Raw genomic sequence first — 27,240 nt, 5'->3', positions numbered from 1 at the left:
GAATTGTCTTTCCTTAAAATACATGTTTTAAGAAATATTGTTTTTTTTGGAGAACAAAATCTAAACAAATCATCTTTTAACTTTTAACTTTTGACATGACCCTGCGTAGAAAAATCCTCTATTTTGTATTCGAGATTATTGTATTTCCTTAACCTAAATTTAAGAAGTGTCGGTTATGGAGAACAAACTCTGATCAAATCGTCTTATTTTAATTTTGATACGATCCTTGCTAAAAAAAAAAAGTCCCCAAATCTCTTAACAGAGATCATTGTCTTTCGTTAACCTTTATTGTTTAGAATATAGAGAACAAAATCTGAGCAAATCGTCTTTCAACATTTAACTTTTGACATAACTCTGCACAAAAAATCTCCTAAGCTTGAATGTATTAAAGTCTATGGTCTTCCCTTAAACAAAATGTGATCAAATCGTCTTATTTTAATTTTGATATGACCCTTGCTAACAAAAAAGTCCCCAAATCTTTTAGCAGAGATCATTGTTTTTCCTTATAACTTTGCATAAAATATCTTCTGAGCTTGAATGTATTAAAGATTATTGTCTTCCCTTAACCTAAATTTAAGAAATATTGGTTAAATTTAAAATAGTCACGACATCATTGAAACATGCTTAGTGTCAATGTCTTGGCGGTTGTTTACGACGTATACAAATTAGGGAAAATAGATTTTCAGCTGTTATTGAAATTCTATTTTCAATTAATTCTTTCTACCAAGAATTACCACGACAGCGGTCCTTGAGAGGTTTTCTCATATACATTGTAGATTGAATAATTTAATTCGATAAAACAGCATCTTTAAAATCCGGTCAACCAATACATAATGGATCATAATGAAATATAATATGCTTTGTAAAATAACATTATTGATATGATGCAATTAGGAGTATTTAAGTTGTAAATTTAAAATATAATAATAATTTCACATTCAGTGTGCGACAGGCGTTAAGAAATAATATGCGTGAAAAAGATCAATACTTGAATCATATCGCGCAGCTGTTAGCATCTTACTCCTGCTAACGTTTGGATGATCGATCGTACATATCAACCAATTATCTTCAAAATAAATGACATTTTCACATAAAGCACATTGTTGATTGCTATAATTATCAGATATCAAAGAATATCAATATGTAAACACGATCAAATGATCATGTCTGTTCAGTCGCATAGCATTATGCTTATTTTGTGTTTCCGTTCCATTTTCAATAGGTATACGATTCTCTCGGATTTTACCCATACTGTTATACGCGAAGCAGACGACATTTTACAAATGTCGGATCTGAGTGTGACTGACAAACGGAATAATGTCCTTCTACAAGCATGAAGATACTGAGGAAATATTTTTGCGTGAATAATGTAAAAATCAATACTACTGAATTAACTACATTTGTACAATCGGAGATGGGACACACACATATGATGAGATGTAAAACTGGATTTTCAAAAGATAAAAATGTGATATTATGAAATTATCATTTCATATTTACAAATCCGATCACTTTCTACATTAAAACAGGTGCGTGTCTACTAAAGGAATATTTGATGACATAGATGACTTGGGAATATGGTATATTTATACATGTATGATTATTATATGGCGAATTAGCAAATACATCCAATTAAGAAGTCACAATTAATTAATCGTTAATTATCCGAGGTAGATAGCTATCATTCAGATGCTCTGATAAGCGTGGAAAAAAACGGATACTTATCTACGCACAGGATCAGAGAAAAAAAACACGGTAAGATTCTTTACTCTAACGATTTTTGTCTTTTATCTCCGTTTATTTTATTTGTATCTGTTGCTTCTTACCAGATAATAAAATTAATTATTTGATGTTATTTCACGCAAACGGTTAAAGCTGTTAAAATCAGGAATTAAACGTTTTTGTGTTGTCGATTATAAATATAAATCGAGACACTCAAAGATTTAGAGATTCGTTAGGATTCTAATTGCCACTTCTTACTTATTATATAATTGTGTATGCCTGTGTTAAAGTGATGTTAAAACATACAAACTGTAACAGTTGTTTGTTTAATTTAAAAAAAAAACAATAGGATAGAAAGGACATAAACATCAAACATATTTTGCATTTTGCTCCATTTTGAAGGCCTTATTCTGACTTTCAGATGCAGAACAGCAATTAATGCGCTGTCCCTTTGCTTCTTGTGTATTTTGCTGCGATCATGATTTGGATAGATATTACATATCCTTGGGGGGGGGGGGGGTGTAATTGCTCTCACGACAATTTATATATAAAATAGATCTAACTAAAAAGATGTTGGTACAGGGGTTGTCGTATATTTTTGTCAACATTCTGAATTTATGTGTTTGTATGTGTGTAATGTTAATGATAATCTTTATAGTCTTAAAACATGCACTTAAACAACGTAACGGGAATAACACTACATGCCAAGACAAAAATAAAAAATAAATTTATTTGATGGGTTGCTGTTTGATTGACATTAATCCACATTATGTTATTATTAAGAGCCACGGAAATAGTTAACAAACTGCATTCGAACATTCTAAAGGAATAAAATATGTCAGTGTAAATCTATAATAAAGTCACTAATCATTTTCAAATGTTGCTGATTATATTTTTAACAATATCCGTATTCTCTGTGGAGTTGCGAGAGTTAAGCGTGATCACCTACCTAATTGATTAACGATTGTAACGATACATTATAACATTTTTATAAATACACGTTCTGGTTAAAAATCAATTTCTAAATCTGTGTTTACATTGGAAAAATTACACAGAAATTAATAGTAATTTTTAAAAACTATAAAATAGTACAATTTTATAAATACACGTTCTGTGAAAATAATCCATTTCGAAATCTGTGTTTACATCGATGAAATTACACAGAAATTTATATTAATACTAAAAAAATATGCAATATAACATATTTATAAATACACGTTCTGGAAAAAATCAATTTCTAAATCTGTGTCTACATTGAAGAAGTTACGCAGAAATTTATATTAATACTCAAAACATTAAAATGATTCATCATACATCGTGTACATTTCAATTAATGAAATAAACAGATGTTAATTCGAAACAGCCAACCAGTAATATAATGTTTAACTTGAACTCTAACATGTCTAAGCATGTCTACAGATGTTGAGAATAGGTTAATGGCCAGTGCAAAATGGCTCTTTGTAGCAGTCTCGTATCTCCGAGAGTGAGGTGGGGGTGGTTAGGGTATCATTGGGATTCAGTTGTCCCAACTGTATAGTGTTTTGCCATATTTCTGCGATTTGTTTTGATTTCTTTTTTTTTTAATGGTCGTTGAGGTGTTGCCTGTCATTTTAGATTTTCGGTTTTAGGATGCCCATTTAGTACCCCCTCATACCATGATGTACAGTAACATGATAAAAAATATATAACATTACTCTATTTCTTCATGGATTTATAGACGAAAAGAAAGGAACAATTCTAGATTTTATTAGACATTTTTGAAACGGCATCTGAAATCTAACATGTCTAAGAGCATATGACATAGATAAGCTTCAAGTGGTTGTTATATATATATTTTAGCAATCACAATCAGTTTTTATCGGAAACGTTTACACTAAAGTGTTATCGACCCTTACAGCTGTTCATTTTAGAGGCAGTTGATGTCCAAAAAGTATACACTGTTATACCAATAGAACTCCATGTTGTTTAAAACCATTTAAACCAGATTGTCAAAGAAACAATTCAATCATTACAGCAGTTTATATTTGGTCACGAAGTATTGTTCAATTTGATTTCTGGAATTCATGTTTCAAAGCCTTTAAGTTACTTAAAGGGTTGTCCAATCGTTATTTTATTGTTTTAATCTTATTTGTCTGTTATTTTGTGCTGTTATTATTTAAGGAATGACTGTAATATTTTTTCTGTCTTTGAAGAAATAACATAACAAATTTGGTGCACACTGAATAACGCGCGTAGCGGGTTATTTTACAGTGTGCACCACATTTTTTTTATGTTATTTCGAATAGAAAGAAAAAAAATTGCAGTCATTTCTTATGATTTAATTTTAAATTCCATTTAAAACCGTATAAAAACCATGAAAAAACGTTGATGACGTCACGGTCATATGACTAAATAATGTCTCTACTCTGGGCTCATAACAAAATAACGTCAGCCAATCAGAAAACGCGTTACATCCAAAATTAAATTATTTATAGGTATCATTTATCTTATATTAGCATGATTAGTAAATACAAACAAACTTTGTGTTCAGGACCGTACTCGGGCCTACAATGGTTTACTGTTACAAATTGTGACTTGGATTGAGAGTTGTCTCATTGGTATTAGTACTCATACCACATCTTCTTTTATCTATACCTTTACTTCTAATACATTATGACTTGGGAGAGAGTAGTCTCATTGACACTCATAACACATTTTCTCATGTATACTAATCAAACTGAAACGTGTATTGTATAAGGTAAAACTATTAGTATGAACAATATACAAATGATATATGAAACAATAATATAAGCATAGGAGTCTGTTTTCTTCAGTTCTAATAACAATGACTGCATTAAACTAAGAGGGTGTTGATTACTGCATACCTGCACTTGATTACTTATCTGTCTATTTTTGTGACTATATGTAACAATTGAGTTTACGCTTTTCATGATCAGCTATAAGTAAAATTGTAAATGATGCCTATTTTATCTGGCTGTTTCTTGTGCCTTTATTTGTTTTCTGCATACAAACAACATAATTATAAATATAGTGCCTCCTTTCTTTTTTATTTTTTTTCATTTGGTCAAATTAAAAACAGTAATTTATAATGCAAATGCTGTGTCTTCGAATAAAAGTTCCTATAAGAATACAACTTCGAAATGGAAGGGTGTTTTTTTTGCAACTGAAAGAGATTCTTTTTAATATGTGTTCATAATGGAATTAAGGGTATAGAATATGTATTCCAAAATGGAGAGATATAATAACATTGTATATAAACAAAGTTTCTAGATGAACTCCTATTAGTGAAAACACACATATAAGTTGACAAGTGTACTATGATTCTTGTGGTTTTTTTTCTGCTGTGTGTAAATGTGTACACGTGTGTGTGCTTAAGCTTCTTTTAATATTTTAATTCGTTTAATGGGTTAATGCAATAAGTAGAGCAAATAAAGTATGGATTGACCCTTGTATGGAAATCTGATACAATACAATAAATATGAAATATTAACATATGCAATTTATAAATTAATTAAATAATACAAAAGTATCAATGTATTGGAAACGAAATAATCCTTCCGCGATCAATTTACTTCTTTTATCCTTGTCCAGAAACACAATATAATCCCTCTACCTCGTGTTTCTCACGACACGCTGTTATATTTCTTGTGTAATGACTTGCAAGGCACTAAGTTAATTTTACATCTTTTCCTTATCAGTACTGGGAAGGGGGAGGGGGAGGGGTAGGGTGGGGATGGATGGTTCAAAAATAAATTGATGGAATCTTTGCAAACAAATACGTTTGTTTCAGGATGGTAGTGAACAACATTGTTTGTTTCAGAAAGAGAGAAAAAATATGTTTTTGTTTCCTTGTAACTTGATCATCAGGGAAAAACAAATTCATAAAATTTGCATGTTCCCTATAATTCTATTTAGAACAATTAGAACTACAAATATAGATGCTTTTATTGATGTCTAAAAGTGTTTGCCATAATCATAATAATAGGAATAAAAATCCTGACGATAAATGCTTCCGAATTCGGACACCTGATTGAACCCCCGCCTATTATCATGGATTGAAACCCTTTTTTTGAATGGCTGTCTCCACCCATGTCCACCACCGATTATGAATGGTCATATCAGTGCCTTCAAAGGTTATATTTAAAGACTGTTATTATATATACATGTATATCGTGCGACATCAGGTGACAAGTTAATCAGATGTCATTAAACCTTGGCTTATTTGTTTGTTTAACCATATGACGTTGTTGCTGACTTTTATAATATGTTTCTATATATTGTTTTATACATGTATATAAATATAGGTACTTCATCACGAAATGTCTATATATTGATAATGCAATCTAATATTATAATAGTATATAAAAATAATGAAATATTGTATAATTGTCTATGAAGCCTATGAAACAACAACCCACCAGAGACCTAAGGAAGAAGATGTGTGTAAATAGTTTTAGGGCACTGTACGGTTACACTTGACGATATATATGCTTCGTTTATAACCACGATTCTTTCCTCTTTTGTATATATTTACACGAGAATTACGACGGGTGTCACATGATGAGCAGGATCTGCTTCCCCTTCTGGGGCACATCTAGTTTTTTGTTGGGTTTTTCTGATGCTCAGTCTTGCTCAGTCTTTAGTGTTCTACCTTGTGCTGCGTTCTGTGTACTGTTGTTTGTCTTTTGGTCTATGTGTTTCTTTTTTTGCCATGGTGTCGTTAGTTTATTTTCAACTTAAGAGTTTGATTATTCCTTTGGTATCTTTCGTCTCTCTTTCACAGTTAAGGATTGTTGATTCTACAAGGTACATTGATATGTTGGAGCAAATTTGTATTAAACGTTTGCTATTATTTTACTTATCAAATTTAAAATGAAAAACAACCTTTACAAATTCTGGTGTGTAGGTCCCGTTTACCCACATTCCTCTCTGCATGTTATTAAGAGCAAACAACTCTTGGTGGGAGTCCGTAGGTATAACCTGTTGTAAGGCTAAGTTTGTGTTCCTTATCAAATACACAATGCCGGTGGCACTGCAAATATTCCGTCCATCATCAAGTTTCCTGGTCTACAAATAGTACAGAACCTACATGTAGCTATAATTGTACTACATGTATGTCCTAAGATGAAGAAATATTTGCCACTGGAAATAAAGCAAACAATAATCAGTCAACATTTTAAGTAAAGCCTTCGTACATGTTATACCAAAATGCATAAACTGCCATGCATTATGGCTCAAACATGTCAATTTCTTCATTTCCGGTAATGACCGACCAGGGACATCTCAAGTGACCTTTCTGCACTAAGGTCACAATAGTGTTTAAACCTGTTAATCCATTAACAGAAACCGTAATACTCCTTTTAGAATTTCAGAGTCCAAACAATGGCTCTTATTCCTCCTTTTGCGAAACTGTATAAATTTAAAACGTAGAAACAAATCTGTTTCGAACATTATATCTGTCATGTCCGTAAATATATATTATACCCCTATAAATGCAATCAAAGTTCTATCTAATTTTTATTACATGTCAGTTTTATAAAACATGATATAGTATAGATTATCTTTTATTCTCTCGAGTCGAACTCTATCTATATTAAAGTAGCTTATTGTTTAGATGAAAATAGATATAATAAGATGTGGTATGAGTGCAACTAGACAACTTTCATTCCAAGTCGCAATTTGCAAAAGTAAACCATTACTGGTCAAAGTACGGTCTTCAACAAGGATCTTTGGTTCACACCGACTGCAAGCTATACAGGGCCCCACAAATGACTAGTGTTAGAATATTCAATTGTTGTGGAATGGTATTTGTTTGTTTTTATACGTTTATTGATATAATTGTTTGACTCATTTATATTTATTTCCTTCGACTTTTGATTGTTTATTTTTGTTTTGACACATGTCGAGATTGGTTACTGCACCTCTATGAACATCGCACGTGTAAGCACTTATCCATGTGCGTGAAGCAACACAAAAGTTATGTCATAAATAATAGATAAAACAACCCCAAAATTGATGACGAGGAACACTTCCATGCGTTTACAAACAAATGCTATTTATTTACAAATATATAACACAAACGTGTTCACGTTTCAAAAATACCACTTTTGAAACCACAGAAATGTTAAATACACGATAATGCAATTAGAACCTCTACGTCAGGCATAAATATAGATAAATATCAAACTTATGTATATATATATATCTATATCTATTAAAACAGCTGTAAATAATATCACCCACGCCATTTAACTTTCAAAATGGAAGCAGTCCTGACTTTAATGGTTTTCTCGAATCATATGTAATTGATGCCTGTGTAATAATAGTAAGTAGTGGCCTTCTGCTATCAATTCCAATATTCTGACAAGTTTTCAAGAGTGTGTTGTTTTACTTACTGTAAGGAAAAGTTACAAATATACGAATAATTCAATTGTTAAGTAATTGGTGACCGTGTTCAAAGAAAATATTAAGATTTCGAACAGGCATACAAACTTGTTTCACTTTGTTACACATAACATTTTACTGACCATGATTGAATGGATGAATCAATCAGAAAACATTAAAACTCACATTTTTTGTATACAGATTTGTTTTCTCGCCCATTGTTGAGTATCAGGGATCCACAATGTTAAAAATGACATCGGACGTTTCACGAAAGTTTTACTGTCATTGTTCTCGTTGAAAACTGCATGAGATATTTGCCACTGGAAATTTTAACATTCATTAATCAATCAATCAATCCCTGCATGGTTTCAATGCTCTTTGAATATTTAATACTTTTGGCCTTCGTAAAACGTTTGAACTCAATATAGTATGGTTCACGATGAAATTTATTCCTTATGGAAACACGTTACTCAGTGTGGACGAAAATCCATTTCATGCTACACGTGGTAAAATTGAGAATGGAAATAGCGAATTTGTGTTTATTTTTGTTAATTGTTTTAACCTGTTTTAAACTTATATCACAATAATTAGCGAAAAGAGATGTCTTTCAGAAAATCCCTACTAAATGGTTACAGTAGACCTCTTTACAAAAATCATGCCTATTTTTTTTTATATATTTTTTATTTAAGGGGAAAAGGAGGGGGAAGCTAAATAAAAAGGACCGATTGATAAATAAAATGAAATAATAATACATGTAGAACAAATTTTACCAAAATATTGTACAGTAATGTTCAAGATTGTCTCGGCTAACACTGTAGTACCATTATATTCGTTATTGTAAAATCATCCATTAGAATATAGGAGCGAAAGCAATTACGTTTTGATTGGCCAATAATTGCACAGAATTTCAGCTTGTACAGCACACTCTACCTCCTCCGATGAAGGAAACATCTTTATTTTTTCCATGCACATTTTGGCTGAGATATTATTTGCAAGCTTATCAGTTTGCAAAGAGGCAACAAACTGTACGTAAAAACCTGCTTTTTACTAGTTTATTTTTATATTTCAACTTTAAGTTCTATTCAAAAATAAAATTTGAAACTGTCTGCGCTATAATGACGTCATAAGTAAACTCAGAGTTCAGCTCTAACTAGATTATCATCTATTTTCTCAGGAGTTTGCTTCTCATTGGAAATAATAACTTCTAATTATCAGTTATATTAATTGGACGCCTGCTACCAGCTGATAGTTGAATAAAACTTCTATATTGTCCTCTGTCTGAACTCTCAAAATCCCTTTTTATATTATTGTCAGTTATCGTTTTTATTGTTAAATTAGATGCAGATAGTATAATTATAAAGTATTATAAAGTAGCCGTATTATCGTCCATCAACCAATTAACGATTCAATAGAACACGTGATCGCCAATCAACCAATTAACAATTCAATAAAACACGTGGTATTAATTTTGTGGTAAATCCCCAGACCACTTAGATATACTTAGCCGATATGGACGCTTATTCAGGACAAATAAGAAAGATAAATACTTTTCACCAAAGCAACATCTTGAAGCTGTTCACCAGATTGTTTACAAAAAATCTCCGGTTGCGGGATTTTCGCTATGTTGAAGAGGCCTTCAGCTGTTTTTCTGCTCTTTAGTCGAGTTGTTGTCTCTTTGACACTATCCCCATTATCATTCTCAATTTTATTATTATAGGTATGTAGATATGTTCATAGTCTGTGTTTCGCAATACTTTTAGTCCTGGTTTTATTCATTTTGATCAAATGTATCAAGTATTTTCTGCAGCGTCGGACATCTCTGATGTAACGTGACACGTGCAGATAGTCACATCTGATGAATTGAAATGATAACTCAGAAATATACTGCGTTTAAAAATAGCATTCAAAGGTGTTACTCAAATAAGAAATGAAAGAAAACACAAAAAAGCAGGAACATGGTATCGCATATGCACTTGTCAACAGTACTTGATATACTGTAGTTTACAGTGGAAAAACCCAGAGTGATGTAGAATAGAATATAAATCATAGTAAAATTTGAATATACATAATGGTTTGCAAAAGTCTAGAAAAAAAACCTGGGAACAAGACAAATTTGAAAATAGATTTGTGGAGATACCTTTCAGACAAACCGTTGATAGGTTACTTTCAAGTTATATTTTAAATATTTAAACTGTTATTACAAACAATTATATCAGGAATCTGATGTTCAGTAGTTGTCGTTTGTTGATGTGGTCCATAAGTGTTTCTCGTTTTTAATATATATTAGACCGTTGGTTCTCCCGTACTTTAGTCGTTTTTTGGCCCTTTATAACTTGCTTATTGATCTGAGCCAAGGTACTTTGACCTGTAATGGTTAAATTTTACAAATTGTGACTTGGATGGAGTGTTGTTTCATTTACACTCATATCACATCGTCTTATATCTAATAATGAAAATGATACAAACGAATTTAGTTTTGTACTAAAGTTTGATCAGCCAGTGTACCCATGTTTATAGCAGCGTGTTAATCTTAAATTGCTCAAACTTAGTACCGCTGCACGGAAACAATAAATCAATAGTTACATTAAAATGCCGTATAAAAAAATCCCAACGAAGATGCAATATTCACAGAACATTATCAAGACAAAATCAGATCAAAACTTGATTTTCCAATAAGACGTAAGACGATTTCTTGAATTAAATAGTCAGGTTTCAAATAGGATTACCAATAAATTGCTTAGCTATCATGGTGCAGTTGCCTAGAGGTCATGCATGTTCAGACATATTTATTATTATTCTTTATAATTGTTACAATCGGTTAAAATACACCCTTCAAGTTCGAGATACGATCAAATATTTCATAGAACATTCAAGAATCTTCATTGTGTCTAATTGAATGCAATATTTCAACAAAACTCGTTTTATTTCGATGCTCTACGAAGGCTACATTAAACGCGAGTAGAAGAAATCGATAACATGAAGGGCCTGCATTATTCGGGATATGCCTCAGGTTGTTACAATCGGTTTAAATATTCCTTCAAAGTTCAAGAAAAGATCAAATATTTCATGGAACATTCAAGAAACGTATGAAATAGATTTGTGTCTAAAAGAGGGACGAAAGATACCAAAGGGACAGTCAAACTCATAAATCTAAAACAAACTGACAACGCCATGGCTAAAAATGAAAAAGACAAACAGAAAAACAATAGTACACACGACACAACATAGAAAACTAAAGAATAAACAAAACTAAAGAATAAATGATTGCAATGTTTCTACAAAACTCGTTATATTATGGTGCTCCACGAATGCTACATTAAACGCGAGTAGAAGTGATCGATAACGTGCATGGGCAAAATGGTGGAAGGCCTGTATTATTTGGGATATGCCTCAGGTTGTTACAATCGGTTTAAATATTCCTTCAAAGTTCAAGATACGATCAGATATTAAAAAGAGAACATTCAAGTACCGTATAGAATAGATTTCTAATTGGTTACAGTATCTCAACAAAACTCTTCTACGAAGGCTGCACATTTAACGCGTGCATGTAGAAAAGATCGATGACCTCATCGATATTGGAGAGGGGCTGAATTATGTCCTAAAACGGTTTTAGATGTTTATTATGCATATGAAGATGTGATAGGTCGGAAGTGTGGCTTGAACACAAATTTGAGTGGAACTGATATTTCGTAATTTACTCAAATATTTTCTTTGAAATTAAATTTCAACCTTGATTCTAATTATGACCTTATTAACAAACACTCTGAGAGTCAACTTTAACGTACACTTTAAACTCTTAAACTGTAGATCACTCTATGTTTAGCTGAACTTGTGATTAATCAATTTCCCAGACGACTATGCATATGGCTTTTAATTATCCCCTTCATAAAATGCACGTGGTTCGTGTAAAAAGCAATAGTTGAAAACAACATATCGTTGTTCTATTACATGAAAATGGTGTTAAAGTATTGATTAAACAGATACCATTAGATAAACATTTATAAACAACGTTTTTGATGTTTTTAGTCTAAGATAAGTTACAAATAACAATCTAGTTGATTGAGCAGAATAAATGTATCAACACATTGAGGGCCATGTAAGGGTGCAAGACAGTCAGTCATCTTCCAAGATCTTAAGTGTAAATAGTTATCAAAGGTACCAGGATTATAATTTAGTACGCCAGACGCGCGTTTTGTCTTCATAAGACTCATCAGTGACGCTCATATCAAAATATTTATAAAGCCAAACAAGTACAAAGTTGAAGAGCATTGAGGATCCAAAATTCCAAAAAGTTGTGCCAAATACGTCTAAGGTAATCTATGCCTGGGATACGAAAATCCTTAGTTTTTCGTAAAATTCAATATTTTGTAAACAGGAAATTTATTAAAAAAAAATACCACATTATTGATATTCATGCCAACACCGAAATGTTGACTACTGGGCCGGTGATACCCTCGGGGACAAAATCATCTTTGCCCTTTCGAAGTTTGCATGTTAGTTATTTTTGTCGTTTGAATGATATCTCATTAACAAATACCCCATTCACTGGTAGATTCAGGGTTGTGGGGAAGGGGTCCGGTATTTTTTTTAACAACTCCTTTTTTTATTTTTATTTTGCACCCTAATTTCAAAATGGCTGGATCTGCGCCTGTCTTTTCAATTTATTTTGAACGTTAGGTTTCTTTTCAAAATTATATACCAGGATAAAACAGAAAGACAATTGTGCATTCATTGTTCAAAATAATTATAAACAACATTAAATTAAAAATTAAATTAGCCTATATTTTTTATATTTTTTTGATGAATAAGTTTTAATTTTCATATATTTAGTCGTATATTTTTTTTTTACGGTTTCTATTTTTATTTGATTTTTAAATTTGTTTATATGTACTTGTTTTATTGTTTTTTATGCATTGTAAAGCGCTTAGAGTAAATGTTTATTTAGATAAGCGCTATATAAGCACTGTAAATAATAATAATAATTAAATAATACAACGTAAAAAAAAATGTCTGGTTTATTAGAGAATTGAAAAACACATTATTTGTTCGTGAAAATTTGTTATATAATAATGAAGGTATTTTAGAACACCATATCAACAATTCTATGTAATTTCACCGTGTAGGTGGTAAAGTTCCAATATCTTGAGTGTTTGCTATAACAAGTGTTTAAGAACACCATTTCAACAATTTCAGGTAATTTAACTATGTAGGTGGCAATCTTTGAATTTCAATTTCTTGATAGTATACTGATTAGAAATCGTGTTAAAGTAAAGTGGTGATATATTTATTTTGTATTTTGATTTATGCGATTAGATTGCGTAACGTAGAACTCTACTTTAAGTAGTGAACGATGTATTTTCACGCATCTGATCAATGTGCTTGTTTTCGAGATATTAGCCATTGGAATTTTGGCGGGAAAATGTTCTCTCTTGATTTTTCATAGCTTTATCATTGTCAAGTTAAAGATCTCAAAAACTATTTAAAAATAAATAAGATTTTATAAGACTTTTACAAATGGCTTGTAATTATACATGTAAAAGATTTATAAAAAGAAAAATGGGGGTCCATGTTTCGGTAAAATTGTTGCCAACTTTTATGTCATTTGGTCACACGTTTGTGTGCATGCGTTCAAGTAATACAGAAATAGCGTGTCTCTAACATACTTGTAAACTCTCTGGACCTAATATGTATGTACTCCTTGCCACTGGACGTTAAATATAAACATATCATATCTTCATTTTCATTTTCCCATTCTGATTTGTGTGTACTAAACTTGCCACTTGGACGTAAAAAAGAAACATATTACATCTTGTCCTGATTTACATGTACTACTTGCCGCTGGAAGTTAAATGTAAATATATCACATCTTCATGTTTCCCCAGGTATGCATGTAATACTAGCCACCGGAAGTTAAATATACACAGCACATCTTCAGATTATCGTCCTGATGCACATGTAATACCTGCCACTGGACGTTAAATATAAACATACCACCTCTTTATGTTCTCGTCTTGAAATTCATGAAATACTTTGCTCCTGGACGTTAAACGTCATGTTCCCATGATGATATGCATGTACTACTTGCCGTTGGCCATGGGTGTTAAATATAAACATATCAAATTTGCATGCCCCTGTCCTGAAATGCATGTACTACTTGCTGCTGGATGTTAAACTTCATGCTCCCGTCCTGATATGCATGTACTACTTGCCACTGGACATTAAACTTCATGTTCTCGTCCTGATATACATGTACTTCTTGCAACTGGACATTTAACTTCATGTTCCCTTCCTGATATACATGTACTACTTGCCACTGGACATTAAATTTCATGTTCTCGTCCTGATATACATGTACTACTTGCCACTGGATATTAAACTTCATGTTCCCGTCTTGATATGCATGTACTACTTGCCACTGGACATTAAACTTCATATTCTCGTCCTGATATGCATGTTCTACTTGCCACTGGACGTTAAACACACATCCACCATCCATCAAATTCGACATTAAAGTGTCATATTTAAACAGTAAATCGACTTCCCAATGAACCAGAGGGCACCTGTTGCAAAGAACAGATAAAGTCATCCATAAATTGTAAACATAAACAAAATCGATCCTAAGAACACGACAAACAATGATCTGTACGAGTGATACGGGATATTTCTCAATTGTTTGTTTTATGTCATTTTGATATGTTTACTGTTGCAAACAGCTGTGACATTCTGACTACTATTGACCTTTTAATTAAGTGCATATTGTTGATAATTTTTATACAAAATCAATGAGGGTTTGTATAAAAAATATATCATAGGAGTTATACGAGACACGTTCATGGTCAGTCCAGATATTGAAATATTTTTTATCATTGATTTCATTTTTCATTTGAAAATACATGTATATTTGTAATACTGTAATTTACTGTCATGATGTTACATAGTGACTGGCATACTTTTAACGACCCGGAATGCCTGAATCAATCTGAAGCCGGTATACATTGTCAACATTCGTTGGATAGAGTACATACACATGATCATGGCATCACGATTCTATAAATTACGAAAAGGTAAATTTTACTATTTGTTTCTACTAGCCTTATTAGTATAGATCATGTCCCCAAAAACAATTATATAGTGCATTACCGCCCTTTGTTTCCCAGGTGTACATATCATCTCTTCCTTGTTGGTAACTTTTTGAAGATTTAAACAAAAGATCAACGAAACCCATACACGGCAAGTCCAGGTTGCCCTTACTGGATCCGAGTGAGGTCCTCAAACGATAGACGTTGCAAATACTACTGACAGCAAATAGTTATATTAGAACTAACATAATATTTGAAGGCATTGTAATATAGCTTAAAGTTTCGCTTTATAATGGTTGACTTGTTTTCTTATACTTTTACCAAAGGCTATGTATCATCCTGCAAATATATAAACAGAGGATGTCGTATGCTAGTTTGAGCATTTTGTTCGTAGCAATTTCGGAAATATTTTTTCAAGACCAATAACGTATCCATAGGCGAATCACTTCAACTATTCATGACATATTTTTCAGAGATTCATTTATTATCAAACCGTTGAAACTAAATATTGCCTTGTCCATTTATCACACGGGAAATGAAAATATAGGTTCTAAAAATCATGGTTAACCAGTTTACCTTTTGAAGTTTGTAACTGTATATTTATTGACAACGAATTGTAAAGCAATGCTTTAGAAGGTTCAATCAGTTCACTTGCAATTCATATATTGATAAGCTATTCAGATCTTCAATGATATACTTGATTAACCATTTTGTGTAATAGAAGATACTAGTCCGAGTAGTTATGTAGACGATAAATAAGTCCATGGATTAATACAGACAATTTTCAAGGCCGTAGCTATTACAATAATTACAGTATTTTCGTTGTAGAACAATCTGTAAACATTTTAACCTTTTGAAATACTATTAAATGCACATGGATGTGTGTGTTAAAATGAATGTGTGTTGTGTTGAAGACCTATTGGTGGCCGTCGCAGCCTGTTTCATGATTAAAAATTTTAAACATGAGTATAGCTTTTCAATATTCTACTGATTATGAAGAACTTCTCAATGGGGTTTATTTTTACTGAACTAGTACACATTTTATAATAATGCCGGGCAAGCTGAGGTCTAACTCCGGGTGCGAGATTTTCTCGCTGTATATGACCAATTGCTTGTCTTCGGCTGATGTCTGCTCTTTGGTCGGGTTGTTGTCCCTTTGAAATTTTCCCCATTTCTAATCTCATTGAATTTTATTTTTATTTAATACTGTTACAATGAATGACAATGCTGAAGATCCAAAGATGGTGCAAATAGATAAAGGCGTAGGTAACGCAGCATCGCCCATAAATAGCCTTTGGAGATTCCCAAAATCTTTTTGTATCAAAACTTGTATTTTAAATATCAAATGCGTCCAATATTAAATGTTTCAAATATCAAATAAATGAAAGCTCAAAGAAGGTTCTCATGGTACAATGTATCTATTGTAAAGGAAGGACGGTGAAAAACTATAATATTCGTCGACTCGTCTAGCTTAAATCGATATTACAAAATAGTTCTAATTAAAATTAGTGTGTCGGTGAGTAAACACAACAAACACAAATTTATTCGATTAGGCAAATGCAAATTAACTTTCTTGCAGTAGCTGATTTTGAACGAGGTTTTCAGACACATATGTAAATGAAGAGCAAACAAAATTGTATGCCGTCCTTCTTTTAAAACACCATGATAAGGCGGACAGCATATAATCTCCTGCGAGTTCTGTAAAATTCAAATCTTTTAAAATTTTCGCAATCAATAGGGTGAATTAGTGTCATTCTTAAGATTGACACCCGCTGATGTTCCATGCAAACGTCAAGATACATTTTCGTCCATGCTATACTTGTTACAATGAGACACAGTAATCAACGTTTACATGACTTTTTCGTGTATATTTTTCCGTGTGTTGACCTTTATGACCTGATGTTCGACGCTAACATCAGCATGAATATGCGTCCATGCTATACTTGTCGCACTGGTGTATTGTGTACATATTTTACACGTGTGTTTTCCCCATATGTCGTATGCTATAGGGCGAAACAGATTCACTGTGATATTGGCATCATGTTAAGCATACGTTTTAGACATTTCGTGTTAGGATGCATTATTTCGTAGATGTAGAATTCGGCCTTTTTAATTATCTTTGATATAACCATCATGACATTCAGTAGTGCCAAACCCAATAAATTATCGTCTATGACGTTTAATACTTGACTTCAATCACCTACAATATTCATAATTATATTGGTGTATTATGATTTGCACTGACATTCGCGTATTATGATTTTTACTGAAATGCGCGTTTTATGATTTGTACTGACATGCGCACGACCTCAGTGAAGGCCATTTTAATCAGACTTTCTGTTTTAAAGTAAATAAACTAGGTTGTAGCATTGTTTTTACATATCACGAACATGCATCCAATTGGGAACAATAAATTATTTACAAGATAATTGTGATTTGATCTGAAGTTATGGGGATTATTGATGCAGCCCAGCTGTTTACTTTTTAAATTCAATATAAATGTAATTACTTTAGTATTAAATATTGGCAGTTATAAAACTTCCTGCAGTTTCAAAGAGGAATATAATAAAATTACTGATGTAGTGTTGCTGTTTTTTGTTTTTTTTTTATGCCCCACAAACGATAGTAGAGGGGCATTATGTTTTTTGGTCCGTTCGTTCGTCCGCAGGTTAAAGTTTTTGGTCAAGGTAGTTTTTGAAGAAGATGAAGTCCAATCAACTTGAAACTTTAGTACACTTGTTGCTCATGATATGATCTTTCTAATTTTAAAGCCAAATTAGACTTTTGACCCCAATTTTACGGTCAACTGAACATATAAAATGAAAGTGGGATTTTCAGGTTAAAGTTTTTGGTCAAGGTAGTTTTTGATGAAGCTGAAGTCCAATCAACTTGAAACTTAGTACACTTGATGCTTATGATATGATATTTATAATTTGAAAGCCAAATAAGATTATTGACCCCAATTTCACGGTCCATGGAACATGGAAAATGATAGTGCCAGTGGGGCATCCGTGTACTTTGGACACATTCTTGTTAAATTTAATGTACATATAAATGAAATATACAGTGAAATAATTGAAGCAACTCTTTTATTTTTTGGTAAAAATCTTTATAAAACAAACTTAATAATAAATTTTGCTAAGCCGGTGGGAAAAAAATCTTACAGAAACCGGTGTCCGTTTCATTTAAATGAAAGTTGTTATTTAGGGGTGGTACTTAATCACGTTGTATTGATAAGAGAATATTACGCTTCTCAATGATCAAAATTGTCAAATTGCTATATATCCAATGACATTTTTCCAAGATAATATGTGGTTCAAAGTTTTAGAACTTTTTAGCAAAGGGTCAAAGTAAATGTTTTGTTCAAATTTAATGAAAATTAAACGAGCCAAATTATTTTTAATCAAGGTTTTTGGTACACTCTTAAATGGAAAAAGCCAGAAGCTAATGAGAACTTGTTTAATACCACAAAACAATTAAGGAAAGAACGACGACTTTTGCTCGGTAGTAATTTATCGTTTACTTTACTTGTACTGCTTTTGTAGAAAACAATGAATTAATCAAGTACTGGGTGTAGATAAATATACTTTGGCTTACATATAACAATTGATAGACTAGGTAATTTGCCTAAACAAACAAACTATGCTTATATATATTGTGTTTGCAATGTAAGTTATTTACTCAACTCTCTTCAATATACATACTTATTCATATTCATTATCTTTGGTACATTTTCTACGATTGTTTCTGTTTAATAGGTACTATAAAGCATTTCATTGAGTTCAATATTTATATACATGTATATATAATTATTCGTTGCCATGATTATCTTTGGTAAGTTGTCTGCGATTGTTTCTTATAACAATAGCATTTCATGAAGTATTCATATTATTAATATATATATTTTTCCTTGATTGTTTCTGTTTAATATGTTACGATAATAGCATGTCCTGCAGTATACATACTTTTTTTTTTACAAATTGTGACTTGGTCGGAGAGTTGTCTCATTGGCACTTATAACACATCTTCTTATATTTATTCATTCTCGTTAACTTTGGTAAATTTTCTGCGATTATACTATTATAGGTTTCCTTTAGTATACATACTTATATTATTCATTCTCATTAACTTCGGTACATTTTTTGCGATTGTTTCTATTTGATAGGTATTATTAAAGCTTTCCTTCAGTGTACAAATGTACATACTTATATTTGTGTATTATTCATTCTCATTAACATCGGTACATTTTCTGCGATTGTTTCTGTTTCATATGGTACGGTAATACTAATATGTCCTTCAGTATAAATATTTTTTTTTTTACAAATTGTGACTTCGCGATCGAGAGTTGTCTCATTGGCTCTCATGCCACATATTCTAATATTTATTCGTTGTCATATTATTTGGTACATTTTTTGCAATTGTTTCTTATTACAATAGCAAATCCTGAAGTATGTATACTTATTCATTCTCATTAACTTCGGTACATTTTCTGCGAATGTTTCTGTTAGATTGGTACTATAATAGCATTTCCTTTCTCACTTTCCAGACACTCAGAATGCAACAATGTTTTGATGGGTTCTGGATAACGGTAATTGATGATTGTAAAGAGACACGTGTTTGATATTAAACAATCTTGTATACTGTGATTAGTCAGAATTAACTGATGTAGATGAATGGTAAGTCAGTTCTTGATGGATATATGCTTAGGTCTTTACGTAACTACAAGGATTTCGTAACTAGCAGTCGAACTTCAAAGAGAATAACATGCATGCCATAAATAATGATATCAAATTGAATGTACATTTTGTAAATTTCTCTACATGTATTTTTCTTAAAAGAATTGTTAGTTATTGTATAAAAGAATAGACGCATGAACTGCTCATATTCCAGAAGCACACAATTTGAGCTCCATGTTTGGAAGGTTTGTGTATAGATGCACGCTGTCTTTTGTTCTGAATGAAGTCGTGAAAGCCAATGCCTTATGTAGGGAGACTTAACTGCTGTCTGTTTGTTAAGGAATCAATCATTTCAACAACTCTGTTAGGGGTCCACAAGGGGATTATTGCAGGGTCAACCCTTTGTTTCATTCCAACATACGGGTATCTTCATTTTGAGCACCAATCGAAGTCCTATATTACAGTCTATATCCATTTTCCAATCTACCTATTTAATTAACTAGGTATCTGTTCTAGTCATGAATATGCATGAACGTATTACACTAGATTAAGTTTCCATTAATCTACAGTATAGCTGATGCATTATCATAAATTCAAAGAAAAGTTTTACCGTCCTAAAAATGATTGACTGAAAACTCATTAGTTGTTAGAGCACATTAAAACGACAAAAACTCATGTATGTAGCGTTTCGAATGATGTGAACGTGTATGGTTGATAGTTGTCTCATTTGCAATACCACATCTTTTCATCTTGTATAAGGTGTAATGAAAATTCTGTTTTGGCTTTATGGTGTAATTATTTACGGTTTTAAATTTCAGTTCGTTTTGTAAAATAAAGATGGTTGGAATCTGTAATTCTCTCAAAAACGTTACATTGTGGCTCATTTTGATTGGTGTAAATGCTCCACGAGTGTAGAGTCAAGTAGAAACGATAAATAGATGGGGAGGGGGGCACACAATTCAAGGGCTATATTAATCAGCTACTAGATTGTTTCAATGTTATTTTTAGTCGAGGTGCTGCATAAAATACTTCTGCCTCTAGCTTGTTTATACTGTGCCTATTCGCCTTGTTGGTAATGATGAATTATGGGTAATTGCATTGTTTCCCGTGTACTGTAGAATGAAAACAACGTCCCGCCATTGGTTGAATTTTCTTTCTTTGATAAGGATGTCGTTAACAAAAAGCAGAATGTTGATGTACGTATAATATCTCAAAATATTATCTAAAACGATAATATATTAAGTTATCTCCCTCGTATTAACCAATCAACATCTGACATTTTAACATGAAGTATAATACTCTGATATATCGAATATTTATACAATAATTAAACCATAAGTAATAGACCAAATTGACATGTCTTCATGCTGAAACTTCTACCAAGATTTTAGTTTAAAAAGGTTAATTAACATATTTAACTCATTTACAGTGAGAAACATGCAAATACTGATCGTTTGAGTAAATTCCCTCATCGACATTTGCATATTTTTTTATAATGACCCGTATGTTAACATAAAATCAAGGTCATAAAGTCTTTCAAACTCTTGTAAACACTTGTAGCATTTGCAACTTTAGAGGACATTAAATAAAATGTATAATATATCATCTAGTATATGTTTAATCATGCAGAGACTAATTCCAGTATATATGCATTTAAGCTCTTTGAAGTATTTGATCCGTAGAAATCAAATGAAATTAACGGACTATTAGGTACCAGCATTTCTTTTGTCGAACATGAAGGTTTAACCTGTAGATTGATGCAGTTTATTGCGGGAATTTACATTTCGACAACATTAAGATAAGGCAACATCTTGTAAGTAATGTACCAAAAAAGTTAATGGAACTGAAAATTTATATCAGAAACACGTTTTATAAAATAAAGCAAAATGTTGGAAAAAACAAGCGCGGAAAACACCGTGCAAACAAGTTTATGCAACTGAATATATTATATCAGAAACACGTTTTAATTAATAACTTAGAAAGTTGGAAAAAACAAGCGCGGAATACACCGTGCAAAAAAGTTAGTGGAACTGAAAACTTAATATCAGAAACATGTTTTATATAATAACGCAGAATTGTTTGGGGAAAACAAGCACAGAATACACCATAAGGATCCTAAATAGTGCGTGTAGAGATTTCGTAAAGTAGATGCCTTCTTTTTAACATGGATATATATTGTATAGTTAAAACTACTTCGACTAGAGTTTCGAAAAAGAACGAAGGTGTATCAAATCTTCCATAAACTGAAACCTGATCAGATGCAACAAATAAACTCTCGCATATCATTAACAGCTACAGTACATGTATACATACTGTCTCACAATAAAATGATTTCGTCATTTAGCCAATCGTATCTTTGAGCTATACTGTTAACGTCAAGTTAAGAAAATGCGCATCGTAAATCGTCACGCGGTGTATTTTTCCCCAATCTATTTCGTGACCTAGATGTGTTTCGTAAATTGTCACGTGGGGTACCTCATTCCCAATCTCAAGCCCATCATAAAGTCTTTTAGCTATACTGTTAGCGTCAAGACGAGAACAATGTGTATCGTAAACCGTCACTTGGGGTACCCGGTGGTCTCATTCCCAAACTCTTTCCTGACCGAACCCATCACATCTTTAAGCTATACTGTAAGCGTCGACACGAAAGATGTGCGTCACGAAGGGTACCTCATTCCCAATCTCTTTCTTTAATACATGTAACTGCAATATTTATTTGTCAAACAGGTGTATCGTAAATGGTCACGTGGAGTACCTCATTCGGATTTCCCTATCTCTTTCTTTAATAACTGCAATATTTATTTGTCAAACATATGTATCGTAAATCGTCACGTGGGGTACCTCATTCCCAACCTCTTTCGATCTTAAATCTTCACGTTGGGTACTTCATTCCCAATATCCTTCTTGACTGACTGCAATATTCATTTGTCAAAAATTAAATGTTGATTATCACATCAAAAGAGTTAATATGCTTTAACCTGCATCATGACGTCATCATCAGCTTACCAATTAACATGCCATATTGTTGAGTATATTAATGATAAGAACCGACGTTACAAATAGTGTCTGTATATATAGAGGATGTGTATCTACTGTATAATTAGATACAGAGGAATTATTTTCAGAAGTATGCTTTTTATGAATAAGATCTTTACGGCTAATGTAGAAGGATTTCTGGTTGAGAATTATGATGTTAATTCACTAAAATTTGTCATTCTGGCTGTCCTCTAACTGACAATGCTTCGAAAGGACCTCGAACGAAGGGTTTTCAATCACCTTCTCTGCTAAAAATCAGATTGCCGATAGTGCATAATTAGCTAATTATAGACTAATATAAAACCTTGGATTGGTTTCGCTTTTCCATTTTATAAGTAAATATGTCCCTTTCGGTCAGATGGGATCATGGTATTTAATTATTTAAACATCCCAGATTTTCAACAACAACAAAAAATCGCTTCTAGATCTGATGAAGGTTATACTAACAGAAAAGCAATGCGGGGCACTAAATTCAAATAAAAGTTACTTTCATTTTTTTGCGATTAGGATAAACAAACATTTCTGTTTAAATTAAACAAATCGTATCTGAAAAGGAATCTGACATTTTAATGAATACAATGTATACAGATTGGAACAATACCAATAAAGTGAAACAAACAATTCAAAGCTCATAAAAAATAGAAATATTCAATTTACTTCCTGGTGGGTTTGATTTTGTTTATTAGATTTCTCTGATTGACATTCATGTGCAATGAAAACTGCTGCTGAGTACTGCTTTTTGGACCCTTTTGCATGAACTTTTCACTTTTTACAAGACTTATAGTGAAACACATTTAATACCGTTGAATTTGGCAACACAAGGCATGGTTACTCGTCCGTCATTTCAATGTAATAGGTACTAAGTTATTAAAAGTTTACTTTTTCGCAAAAACTGACAAAATGCACTGATCATGCATGAAACAAGGCAGCTAAATTTTGAAAAACAGTGTCTAAAAACATTCATAGAAACAATATAAATTTCTTTTCATTGCTTGATGAAATTAATTCGTAGAGTAAGGAGTAGTTCTGTCCATTTTTTAAAAGCTCTGCACATTTAAGTAATTCCTACGTTACTTCAAGTATAGGAGCCTATAGGTGGCAGAGTGGTCTTAATGAATTACTGTATATATTGTAACTAGCCAATCAACACCGAAGTTTTGTAAGTTCGAAAACTGTAAAAACTGTAAATGGCAGATGCGTTTTAATCTAAGGGAGCTACCATTTGATTTTTATGGGGGTGGTGTGGGGGGGGGGGGGGGGGGGGGGCTGGGATGAAATTTGAAAAAAATAGGCACGACAGGAGTTTCGAGTAAAATAAAAAGGCAGCATGAGACACTTGCAAAAAAAAAAAGTCAGGATGACAATTTATGTTAAAAAAGTCAGGATCAAATTAAAAAAAAAAAGCAGGACTGGATAGAGTGAAAAATAAAAAGGCAGGACAGAGATTACAACTAAAAAAAAAGGCGGGACAAAATTTTTCATCCTAGCCCCCCCCCCCCCCCCCCATTAAAATCAAATGGTAGCTCCCTAATCTGGCCCGAGACACGAATATAGTCCCTAGTGTTGACAGTGGGTTACTTGCCATTAATTTTTATACCCCTTCCAAATTTATTGCTCCATGCCTCAAATTGCAAGTAGGGGGGCTGAAATTACACTGTAAAAAAATTGGGTCCAGAATTTTAAAGGAAAGTAGTGATTTGGTCCTGACCAGCTGAAAAAGGTTAACAATTAGCACTTCGGAAGCTGTCAAAAGATTTCAAGACGCCCTAAACATAAAATTGTCCATATTTTGAGTAAGAGCTGATGAAGTTTTCTATAATTTTGATATAATTTGTCCCAAAAGTAGTACAACAGACTGTTAAAATTTCATTAAGAATGCGCAGGTGGGATTTTTTAAATTTTCATTTATGTTCTAAAAGAACTGCACTACGAAATAATTGTGGTCTCGGACCATCTTATTTGACGAGGATAGTCAGTTTTCCTGGCGAAAATTGATGTTTCGCTCCGAGCACTCCAGCGTCCTCCAGCAATAAAAACTTAGCGTAATAAAATAGAGTGAAACAGAAATAAACCATTCATCAATTAAACTATTAAGTAATCCAAAAGGTGATATTACTTGATATGTTAATATACATTTGTACAACGAATCTTTTTATACAAAGCATGGAAACTTAATATACATGAATATGTTTTCTTTTCAATTAAACCGTCATATTGATCAGATGATATACATTTGCAAGGCTGATATGCATAAATCTACTGAAGCTGAGATTCATTCCGAACGGACAGATCTTGTGCAAGTTGTTGACATGCATTTATAAAAGTCGTGTTTACGTTTGAACTAAGTGAAAATTAAGTATTGACTTAAAGGTTCCGATAATTAAAATCAAAGTGTCGTGTCTATTGCATGCAGAACGTTGACATGCTTAAGGTGGTACCCAACACATTCACTGAAATTAATTTGGCTCGTTTAATTTGTATAAACTTTTGACAAATTATTTACTTTGACCATTTGACAAAAGTGTAAACATTTCAAAACAAGAGGCTGTCACAACGACAGCAAACCGGATGTATTAGCATTTATTTGTGTCCTGGCAATATCACAAGAACCATTACTGATGATTGGTGAAAGTTAAAATATCAAATTTGACCTCTATTTTGTCATCAGTATCAACATATTAAAATTTGAAAAGCTTAGATTGAATGGTTTGTGAGTAAATGCAACAACGTGAATGGAAACACCATTTTACGATCTTCCAAGAACCATAACTCCTGAACGGTAAAAGTCAAAATCGTCATTATTGAACTTGACCTCTATTTTGTCATCAGTAACAACATATTAAAATTTGAAGAGCTTTGGTTGAATAGTTCATGAGAAAATGCACGGACACGACTGGAAACACCATTTTTCAATCTTTCAAGAACCATAACTCCTGAACGGAAAAAGTCAAAATTGTCATTATTGTACTTGACCTCCATTTTGTCACCAGTAACAACATATTAAAATTTGGGAAGCTTTGGTAGAACTGTTCATGCGTAAATGCACGGACACGACTGGAAACGCCATTTTTCAATCTTTCAAGAACCATAACTCCTGAACGGTAAAAGTCAAAATGGCCATTATTGAACTTGACCTTCATTTAAGTTGTCAGTAACAACATATTAAAATTTTAAAAGCTTTGGTTGAACGGTTCTTGAGTTAATGCACGGACAACATTTGATTGCCGCCCGCCCGACCGCCCGCCCGCCCGCCCTGCCGCCCGCCCGCCGAGCATCCCCAATTTAATAACCGACATTTTTGTCACAAAAATCCGGTTAAAAATTGAACCAACCGTTTTATCAGAAAATTTACACTAGTTAAATAGCATTTTGACAAACACAAATTTTGATCATTGAAAAGCTTAATATTCCCTTAACGACACAACGTAATTAAAACGTTTAGCTGAATTTTGAAAATAAATAACTCAGCCTTGATAATCACAAAAATAAATGGTTTGTTCTGTGGTAGTTTGAAAATAAATTACCTGACTTGCAATGTATTGAAAATAAATAACTCAGCAGGTCTATAGCTTATTGGGCCTTCAGCGGTTCCAAAACCCTTCAATAAATTTTTTGGCCTCGCTCCGCTCGGCAAAATATGTTTGACAATGCTTTTGAAAGAGGCTAGGTAAAACCAAACTAAATTAATTTTAATACTATACATTAAGTATGCAATACGTGTATATTGCTTGGGAATATAAATGATTCTTTTCGTTCAGAAAATTATAAAATACTTAATCTAATTATACCAATTGTCTCTTATAATATACTTATTACTATGTATTTGTGTTTCGTTTTTCCTGTCTCGCTATGTATTATCTTAAAATATTTGTATATATTGTCCTCTTGTACACAAGTATGTGTCTGAGGTTATGAATGAAATCTTGAATCTTACAATTTCTGAAGGGGATAATGATCTACTAGTATTCTGATTAAATGGTACACAATGACTTGACTATACATGACGTATTAATGGTTTGCCTTTTTTAAATGGTTATTTGGATGAAGTGTTGTCTCAATGGCACTCACACCACATCTTCCTATAATATCTAATTATTCATAATTTTTCGAATATCATAAATATAGTGGTAAAAAATGAATGATCAGTCCCTTGCTTTAATGAAAATGAAAAATCTTGCTTCAATAGTGCAGAAAATGAATAATCTGTCCTCTCAGTTTACAAAAATAAATAACCGATCAAAAACAAATCCTCCTGCCCCCCCCCCCCCCCCCCCCCAGAATATCAAATGGTCGTCGCCTTACACGCTCAAATTAATTCTTAGAGATAATGTTCAAATATTTTG

General features: G+C 32.4%; 1 protein-coding gene across 1 annotated transcript in view; it reads left to right on the top strand.

Moving 5' to 3' along the window:
- Positions 1–1,145: 1,145 nt before the first annotated feature.
- Positions 1,146–27,240, top strand: part of LOC134691367 (two pore potassium channel protein sup-9-like) — a 96,375-nt gene continuing 70,280 nt past the window's right edge. The window contains exon 1 of the mRNA XM_063551873.1: positions 1,146–1,755. The gene's annotated coding sequence lies outside the window, so the exon portion shown is untranslated. The remainder of the gene's footprint in view (positions 1,756–27,240) is intronic.

This window comes from Mytilus trossulus, chromosome 11 (genome assembly GCF_036588685.1).
Source record: "Mytilus trossulus isolate FHL-02 chromosome 11, PNRI_Mtr1.1.1.hap1, whole genome shotgun sequence".
NCBI classification, from domain to species: domain Eukaryota; kingdom Metazoa; phylum Mollusca; class Bivalvia; order Mytilida; family Mytilidae; genus Mytilus; species Mytilus trossulus.
The sequence above is the reverse complement of the archived record's forward strand: the minus strand, read 5'-3'. Positions and strand labels throughout refer to the sequence as shown.